Consider the following 10,122-nt stretch of genomic DNA (forward strand, 5'->3'; position numbering starts at 1 on the left):
CGATAACCGATACACGAAGCGGTGCATAAGCGGGCGGTCGCCCTCGTAAGGACGACTCACGACGCCGCGAGCACTCACGCAGGTCCGTGACCCGGTTCTCTCCGCTCTTATTCGTATCCCTTCGTATACCTTCGTCCGACTCTGAAACGTTCTCTTATAATTTTAAGAAGAACGACGGCGGGTTGTCAAGGCAAGAAGGGACAGAGAGAGACAGAGGTAGAGTTTCGTAGTCTCCCGTGAACACGATAGATTATATATCGAGCATGCGTACGACTTGCACGGTCTCTGCACGACCGCGACGAACGCCGACGAGCGTCCAACAATCGCTCGTACGTCGCGTATGTTCTCTCCGTCCGCTCTTATTCGTATCCTCGTTCTTGTACCTTCGTCCGACTCTGAAACGTTCTCTTATATAAAGAAGAACGACGGCGGGTTGTTAAGGCAAGAAGGGACAGAGAGAGACAGATACGGAGAGTAACGATACGCAACGCAAGCAGTCTTAGGTTTACGTGAGCAACCCTCAGCCAGGCGTGGTCCAGGAATTGTATCCGTGGACCGCAATGTGCGTTCGAAATGTCGATGTTCATGTGTCCTGCAGTTCACACGTTGACGCGCAATTAGCTGCGTTCTTCATCGACCCACGAGCCAAGTGATCCACCGTTCAGGGTAATCTTTTATAAATTTACAACAGTTCAATACTCAAATGTACTCTTCTCGGTTCTAGCGAAGCCGAGTTCCGTCACGTTCGACCAACGGGAATCGAACGCGCAGAAGTCGCCATAGGATTGACGACACAAAAACGTTCGAAAAAAAAAGAAAACGACGAACGCGCGAAGATACGCGCGTTCGCCGGCCGGGCGTAAAGTACATTATGATATATAACAACCATCGAGATCGAAGCTCCGTTCGTCAGGAAACGACGGGGATATATACACCCGATTCTGAATCCTCTGTACAGCACACGATCTCGCGAACGAGTAAGCACGGTGGCTAGCCCATGTTATATATGTGTTTGATTCTACTCTCTCGTCCAATTATTCAAGAAACAGCGCGCGTGCATCTCTCCATCGTTCGGGTGATAGTAAAGATTCGATGGGATTCGCGCGGCCGTCCGCCTCGAGCGGTCTTTCGTCCCAATATCCAGAAGCAGAGTTTGAAAAACTCTAGCGACGGCACGGGTGTCCGACTCACGACATCGAGGTTTCGAAGCCGGCGATCCCCTCCGAACGGATGGCGACCACGCGACCGACTGAAAGCATGAAAAATCGACGAAAGATAGAACACATCTCCGTTCGGGTGGTGTTTTTTCTTTAAAAAAAAAAAAAAAACAAAAATTCGATGGGACTCGCAGCCATCGTCCTCGCGCGGTCTTTCGTCCCGATATCCAGAAGCAGAGTTTGAAAAACTCTAGCGACGGCACGGGTGTCCGACTCACGACAACGAGGATAGACAGCCGGTCCCCTCCGAACGGGTTATGCGATGATAAACTCGATGAAACTTTAGTCTCGTTCAGGTAGTGTGTGTCTTGTAAATCAAAAATTCGATGGGACACGCATCCATCGTCCTCGCGCGGTCTTTCGTCCCAACATCCAGAAGCAGAGTTTGAAAAACTCTAGCGACGGCACGGGTGTCCGACTCACGACAACGAGGATAGACAGCCGGTCCCCTCTGAACGGTATATTATATATGAGATGATAGACGACAAACTGGATGAAACTTTAAGTCTCGTTCAGGTAGTGTGTAAATCAAAAATTCGATGGGACTCGCATCCGTCGTCCTCGCGCGGTCTTTCGTCCCGATATCCAGAAGCAGAGTTTGAAAAACTCTAGCGACGGCACGGGTGTCCGACTCACGACAACGAGGAAAGACAGCCGGTCCCCTCTGAACGGTATATTATATGAAACTTTAAGTCTCGTTCAGGTAGTGTGTAAGTCAAAAATTCGATGGGACTCGCATCCGTCGTCCTCGCGCGGTCTTTCGTCCCGATATCCAGAAGCAGAGTTTGAAAAACTCTAGCGACGGCACGGGTGTCCGACTCACGACAACGAGGATAGACAGCCGGTCCCCTCTGAACGGTATATTATATATGCGATGATAGACGACAAACTGGATGAAACTTTAAGTCTCGTTCAGGTAGTGTGTAAATAAAAAATTCGATGGGACTCGCATCCGTCGTCCTCGCGCGGTCTTTCGTCCCGATATCCAGAAGCAGAGTTTGAAAAACTCTAGCGACGGCACGGGTGTCCGACTCACGACAACGAGGAAAGACAGCCGGTCCCCTCTGAACGGTATATTATATGAAACTTTAAGTCTCGTTCAGGTAGTGTGTAAGTCAAAAATTCGATGGGACTCGCATCCGTCGTCCTCGCGCGGTCTTTCGTCCCGATATCCAGAAGCAGAGTTTGAAAAACTCTAGCGACGGCACGGGTGTCCGACTCACGACAACGAGGATAGACAGCCGGTCCCCTCTGAACGGTATATAATATGAAACTTTAAGTCTCGTTCAGGTAGTGTGTAAAGTCAAAAATTCGATGGGACTCGCATCCGTCGTCCTCGCGCGGTCTTTCGTCCCGATATCCAGAAGCAGAGTTTGAAAAACTCTAGCGACGGCACGGGTGTCCGACTCACGACAACGAGGATAGACAGCCGGTCCCCTCTGAACGGTATATAATATACATTATGCGACGGTAGACGATCAACTAGACGAAACTTTAGTCTCGTTCAGGTGGTGTAAAAAAAATTCGATGGGATACGCACGCACGGCTGTCGTCGTCCTCGAGCGGGTCTTTCGTCCCAATATCCAGAAGCAGAGTTTGAAAAACTCTAGCGACGGCACGGGTGTCCGACTCACGACATCGAGGCTTCGAAGCCGGCGGCGTTCCCCTCTGAACGAACTTCGGCTAGACTAGTTACGAATCGTTGCTACACATCGTCTTCATCGTCGTCGTCGTCGACATCGACATCATCATCATATCATCATCATCATCATCATCATCATCATCGGTCATCGTCGCATAGCGGGCCAACATCCACGCGATGCGTCTTCGTTCTAGGTTACCCGATCCACGAGTATGTTACACGTGGTTTCGTTATTTCGAACGAAACGACATACGAAGAGCACACGCCCTTTGGGTAGGAAGCACGTTTCGAGAACGACGAGAGTTTCGATGAAAGAGACGAGAGAAGTCGACGCAGAAGGTATCCATGGATCTTCGAAGAGAACCTTCGAAGATGTATATCGGTATCCTTTCGCTCTGCGCGACTCGCTACAAGTTCTTTCGCTCTCGTCGACTCGTTCTAGACGCTTCGTTCGATCCCAAAGAGGAGTCTTCGATATGTCCCGTTGCTAGGAGGAGAACAAACGCAACACAGACCACGAAACATAGAAGAGAATAGGCGAGCATGATCACTCCGACACGAGGCACTTTAGAGATTTTCTTATTAGTTTGCATGGACTTTTATATTTCGTTTGTACGGTTTCCACGATGCAAATACGAAATACGAGATCGTGACGGCGGGTCTTTCTGTGTACGGCCTCTCGCAGGCGCCACGACTGCATTTCTCTTTACACCTGGTTTCCATCGTAATTTTTTCGTTTGATATCGAGCCTTAACTTTTGTTGGCTCTTTCGAAGCTAGAGTTCCCTTTTATTAGAATTTCATATATATATATATTATATGTTATATGTTTTATTCGGAGACGGCGGGTCTTTCTGTTTACGACCTCACGCAGGCGCCTCGAATAAGTTTCATTCGCATTTCGTTTTTATACTTGTATATATATATCTCTTCATCCCGATGATCGAGAGAGAGTGCCACCTTCTCTTCGTATAATTCCGTAGCTGGAGGGTCGTCTCCTCCTTAAGAATATTTCTATTCGTGCCAACGGAGGTTGCCAAGCTCCCTGGCGTTTTCGTTTGTTTAAAGTATATAGCTTGTTAATACGTCGTATATACTTTCGTCGATACAGGAGGAGTACGGCTCCTTACCGACCATTGTGATATATATTTCATAGTTTTTATATGTGTTCAAGTCAAATTCTTTTGGTATCGTATCGTTAATGATCCTTCCGCAGGTTCACCTACGGAAACCTTGTTACGACTTTTACTTCCTCTAAATGATCAAGTTTGGTCATCTTCCCGGTAACATCGGCAATGCTTATCACATTGGCCGCGCACCAGTCCGAAGACCTCACTAAATCATTCAATCGGTAGTAGCGACGGGCGGTGTGTACAAAGGGCAGGGACGTAATCAACGCGAGCTTATGACTCGCGCTTACTGGGAATTCCTCGTTCATGGGGAATAATTGCAAGCCCCAATCCCTAGCACGAAGGAGGTTCAGCGGGTTACCCGGGCCTTTCGGCCAGGGAAAACACGCTGATTCCTTCAGTGTAGCGCGCGTGCGGCCCAGAACATCTAAGGGCATCACAGACCTGTTATTGCTCAATCTCGTGCGGCTAGAAGCCGCCTGTTCCTCTAAGAAGATTTGTTTGTACGTTGGTAGTAAAAACCCACCGACCGAAGCCGGGGGCCTTCGAGATACCATAAGTTACGTCTATTTAGCAGGCTAGAGTCTCGTTCGTTATCGGAATTAACCAGACAAATCGCTCCACCAACTAAGAACGGCCATGCACCACCACCCACCGAATCAAGAAAGAGCTATCAATCTGTCAATCCTTCCGGTGTCCGGGCCTGGTGAGGTTTCCCGTGTTGAGTCAAATTAAGCCGCAGGCTCCACTCCTGGTGGTGCCCTTCCGTCAATTCCTTTAAGTTTCAGCTTTGCAACCATACTTCCCCCGGAACCCAAAAGCTTTGGTTTCCCGGAAGCTGCCCGCCGAGTCATCGGAGGAACTTCGGCGGATCGCTGGCTGGCATCGTTTATGGTTAGAACTAGGGCGGTATCTGATCGCCTTCGAACCTCTAACTTTCGTTCTTGATTAATGAAAACATTTTTGGCAAATGCTTTCGCTTCTGTCCGTCTTGCGACGATCCAAGAATTTCACCTCTAACGTCGCAATACGAATGCCCCCATCTGTCCCTATTAATCATTACCTCGGGGCTCCGAAAACCAACAAAATAGAACCGAGGTCCTATTCCATTATTCCATGCACACAGTATTCAGGCGAAGGTAGCCTGCTTTAAGCACTCTAATTTGTTCAAAGTAAACGTATCGGCCCACCTCGACACTCAGTGAAGAGCACCGCGATGGGATATTAGTTGGACCGCCCGCGAGGAGCTAAGCCCACCGATAGGACGTACCACATAATGCCAGTTAAACACCGCGAGCGGTGAACCGACACTGTGACACACAGATTCAACTACGAGCTTTTTAACCGCAACAACTTTAATATACGCTATTGGAGCTGGAATTACCGCGGCTGCTGGCACCAGACTTGCCCTCCAATTGGTCCTCGTTAAAGGATTTAAAGTGTACTCATTCCGATTACGGGCCTCGGATGAGTCCCGTATCGTTATTTTTCGTCACTACCTCCCCGTGCCGGGAGTGGGTAATTTGCGCGCCTGCTGCCTTCCTTGGATGTGGTAGCTGTTTCTCAGGCTCCCTCTCCGGAATCGAACCCTGATTCCCCGTTACCCGTTACAACCATGGTAGGCGCAGAACCTACCATCGACAGTTGATAAGGCAGACATTTGAAAGATGCGTCGCCGGTGCTAGATGACCATGCGATCAGCACAAAGTTATTCAGAGTCACCAAAACAAACGATGGACGGACAGACGAGCCATCCGCCACCGATTGGTTTTGATCTAATAAAAGCATTCCTACCATCTCTGGTCGGAATCTGTTTGCATGTATTAGCTCTAGAATTACCACAGTTATCCAAGTAAATGTAGGTATGATCTAAGAAACCATAACTGATTTAATGAGCCATTCGCGGTTTCACCTTAATGCGGCATGTACTGAGACATGCATGGCTTAATCTTTGAGACAAGCATATGACTACTGGCAGGATCAACCAGGGATCTTATTCGTATAACAATTCTTATAAATTTCGTTTAAGTTCTCTTCGTGTCGTAGGTGGGACGTAAGCACCGTACGACGAGACTTTTCGTTCTTAAGATAGATATATCTATAAAATATATCTCCTAGCGACGTTCGAGATACACCCATAGTTCAGTAATAATCTTCGAACGCCGCTCGCAGCCACTTTGTAATTCTCAACTCCACCTCCTCTCTTCTCTCTCTCTCTTTCTCATAGTCTTATATAAAATGTTTAGAATCGTACTTCTAAAGGAACATTTCCATAATGCTGTCTTCGTGTAAAAAGACTTATTAGAATATCTTAGCGGTAAAGCACGTATACGCACCTCACGCTGAACGAACAAGCGCGTATCCCAGTGCGTCGCGCTGGACATACCGTAAGAATATTCTTTCAATCGGTAGAACATTTTCGGCAGAAGACATACTACGCAAAGATAGTACGCTCCTACCGCCTCATCGGATACTTCTGCGAAAGCAGAAGTTTTTATAGAAAGCAGACGGTTATACTCTTTTGAATGAATCGATGCTCAGTTAGTACAAGCACACACGCATCTAACAATTTTTGTTAGAATACGTACACACAGGTCACCAGCTTCCCGACTCAGGGGAACCTTGCCACGATATTTGGTCATTACGTCCAGGACAGCGACCCGCGGCGCAGCAGTGTAGAGAAAAAACCAGAACGAGAACGGAGGAACAGTCGAGAAATAGCGTAAAATACACTAAGACTCGAGGAGCGGTGACTGAATTCTCAACCGAGGCCGTAGAATAGCCACGCGCTCAACGCTGTTCCGACCGAACCGTCCGGCTCGACGTCTCTCTTATAGATACGAAAGCGCCAGCCGGAAGGCCGGCGCCGGCCGGGCTAGCGGCCGCGCGCTTACGGTGCAAAACCTCCGTAGCAACGTACCGTTCGGAAGGGACGCTGGAACTTAGTCTCGCGAACGCTCGATCACTACTATACAAAGCCAATATCCAACCATCGAAATACATTACCAGACGTTTTATTAACATAATAGAAATGCATTTTTACCAAAAAATTAATTTTTTTTTTTCACCGAAAAATTGCATCAGTAAACATACTCTTTTATCGAATACGGACAAAAAATAAGTTTATAATCAATTACAATACGTTAAAATAAGTAGAAATATGCAAAAAAATATATACCTTGTAACGTTAATTAACGAAAAAATTAGAAAAATATCCCAGTCGTGTCAGTTCGACGAACGCTAATTTTTTGAAAAAATCGATAAAAATGTTTAATCCCGACGTATTTAATAGAGATAGAACGATTCCCGTAAAAAAATTTATACCTTGTAACGCTTTTTAACGAATAAACTCGAAAAAACTTTTTCGCCCTCGGAATTTTTCTAAGTCCCAACGTACCGGCTCGGAATTTTTCTATGTTCCAACGACCGGTCGTGTCGGTCCAAACGTTTTTATATCCGTCTGCCGACGATATAAACGCTTAATCCCGACGTATTTTATCGAGTTATAACGATTTCTTGAAAAATATTCGTACGTTATAACGCTTTTTAACGAATTAATCGAAAAAGAGTGTTCGGTCCGAAAATTTTCTAAGTACGAACGACCGGCCGCATAGGTCCGTTTTTAAAAAATCGTTCTCGGACGGAAATAAACCATTAATCCCGACGTATTTCGTCGAGTTACGTCGATTTATGCAAAAAAATTCATACCTTGTAACGCTTTTTAACGAATAAACTCGAAAAAACTTTTTCGCCCTCGGAATTTTTCTAAGTCCCAACGTACCGGCTCGGAATTTTTCTATGTTCCAACGACCGGTCGTGTCGGTCCAAACGTTTTTATATCCGTCTGCCGACGATATAAACGCTTAATCCCGACGTATTTTATCGAGTTATAACGATTTCTTGAAAAATATTCGTACGTTATAACGCTTTTTAACGAATTAATCGAAAAAGAGTGTTCGGTCCGAAAATTTTCTAAGTACGAACGACCGGCCGCATAGGTCCGTTTTTAAAAATCGTTCTCGGACGGAAATAAACCATTAATCCCGACGTATTTCGTCGAGTTACGTCGATTTATGCAAAAAAATTCATACCTTGTAACGCTTTTTAACGAATAAACTCGAAAAAACTTTTTCGCCCTCGGAATTTTTCTAAGTCCCAACGTACCGGCTCGGAATTTTTCTATGTTCCAACGACCGGTCGTGTCGGTCCAAACGTTTTTATATCCGTCTGCCGACGATATAAACGCTTAATCCCGACGTATTTTATCGAGTTATAACGATTTCTTGAAAAATATTCGTACGTTATAACGCTTTTTAACGAATTAATCGAAAAAGAGTGTTCGGTCCGAAAATTTTCTAAGTACGAACGACCGGCCGCATAGGTCCGTTTTTAAAAATCGTTCTCGGACGGAAATAAACCATTAATCCCGACGTATTTCGTCGAGTTACGTCGATTTATGCAAAAAAATTCATACCTTGTAACGCTTTTTAACGAATAAACTCGAAAAAACTTTTTCGCCCTCGGAATTTTTCTAAGTCCCAACGTACCGGCTCGGAATTTTTCTATGTTCCAACGACCGGTCGTGTCGGTCCAAACGTTTTTATATCCGTCTGCCGACGATATAAACGCTTAATCCCGACGTATTTTATCGAGTTATAACGATTTCTTGAAAAATATTCGTACGTTATAACGCTTTTTAACGAATTAATCGAAAAAGAGTGTTCGGTCCGAAAATTTTCTAAGTACGAACGACCGGCCGCATAGGTCCGTTTTTAAAAATCGTTCTCGGACGGAAATAAACCATTAATCCCGACGTATTTCGTCGAGTTACGTCGATTTATGCAAAAAAATTCATACCTTGTAACGCTTTTTAACGAATAAACTCGAAAAAACTTTTTCGCCCTCGGAATTTTTCTAAGTCCCAACGTACCGGCTCGGAATTTTTCTATGTTCCAACGACCGGTCGTGTCGGTCCAAACGTTTTTATATCCGTCTGCCGACGATATAAACGCTTAATCCCGACGTATTTTATCGAGTTATAACGATTTCTTGAAAAATATTCGTACGTTATAACGCTTTTTAACGAATTAATCGAAAAAGAGTGTTCGGTCCGAAAATTTTCTAAGTACGAACGACCGGCCGCATAGGTCCGTTTTTAAAAATCGTTCTCGGACGGAAATAAACCATTAATCCCGACGTATTTCGTCGAGTTACGTCGATTTATGCAAAAAAATTCATACCTTGTAACGCTTTTTAACGAATAAACTCGAAAAAACTTTTTCGCCCTCGGAATTTTTCTAAGTCCCAACGTACCGGCTCGGAATTTTTCTATGTTCCAACGACCGGTCGTGTCGGTCCAAACGTTTTTATATCCGTCTGCCGACGATATAAACGCTTAATCCCGACGTATTTTATCGAGTTATAACGATTTCTTGAAAAATATTCGTACGTTATAACGCTTTTTAACGAATTAATCGAAAAAGAGTGTTCGGTCCGAAAATTTTCCAAGTACGAACGACCGGCCGCATAGGTCCGTTTTTAAAAATCGTTCTCGGACGGAAATAAACCATTAATCCCGACGTATTTCGTCGAGTTACGTCGATTTATGCAAAAAATTCATACCTTGTAACGCTTTTTAACGAATAAACTCGAAAAAACTTTTTCGCCCTCGGAATTTTTCTAAGTCCCAACGTACCGGCTCGGAATTTTTCTATGTTCCAACGACCGGTCGTGTCGGTCCAAACGTTTTTATATCCGTCTGCCGACGATATAAACGCTTAATCCCGACGTATTTTATCGAGTTATAACGATTTCTTGAAAAATATTCGTACGTTATAACACTTTTTAACGAGTTATTTGGAGGGGATCTTTCGGCCTTTTCGTAGCGGTGCGAAAAAATTCTAAGTTCCAACGTCCCAGTCACGTTGGTCCGGAGGATGAAATTTTTCAAAAAAATAAAGTGAAATCGCTACTTTCGACTAGATTTCGTCGAAACGTAACGATTTCACGCAAAATTTCGATACGTTATAACGCTTTTTAGCGAGTTATTTCGAGTTGAACTTTCGGTACTTTCGTAACGGGGCGAAAAAATTCTAAGTTCCAACGTCCCGGTCACGTTGGTCCGGAGGATGAAA

General features: G+C 45.1%; 1 long non-coding RNA gene and 2 other non-coding genes across 5 annotated transcripts in view; 1 reads left to right on the forward strand and 2 right to left on the reverse strand.

Moving 5' to 3' along the window:
- Window positions 1–514: 514 nt before the first annotated feature.
- Window positions 515–669, reverse strand: LOC126877839 (5.8S ribosomal RNA). Its single transcript, XR_007695370.1, has one exon. It is a non-coding gene; the product is annotated as a 5.8S ribosomal RNA (ribosomal RNA).
- Window positions 670–1,686: 1,017 nt separating this feature from the next.
- LOC126877838 (uncharacterized) overlaps window positions 1,687–10,122 on the forward strand; it is a 20,792-nt gene continuing 12,356 nt past the window's right edge. For 2 of the 3 annotated variants that reach the window (XR_007695368.1, XR_007695367.1), the window contains exons 1-2: window positions 1,687–2,000; window positions 2,213–2,519. This is a non-coding gene — a long non-coding RNA (uncharacterized LOC126877838). The remainder of the gene's footprint in view (window positions 2,001–2,212; window positions 2,520–10,122) is intronic. The other variant, XR_007695369.1, reaches the window with a different exon arrangement.
- LOC126877842 (small subunit ribosomal RNA) lies at window positions 4,058–5,979 on the reverse strand. Its single transcript, XR_007695372.1, has one exon. It is a non-coding gene; the product is annotated as a small subunit ribosomal RNA (ribosomal RNA).

This window comes from Bombus huntii, unplaced genomic scaffold, assembly GCF_024542735.1.
Source record: "Bombus huntii isolate Logan2020A unplaced genomic scaffold, iyBomHunt1.1 ctg00000257.1, whole genome shotgun sequence".
Taxonomy (NCBI): domain Eukaryota; kingdom Metazoa; phylum Arthropoda; class Insecta; order Hymenoptera; family Apidae; genus Bombus; species Bombus huntii.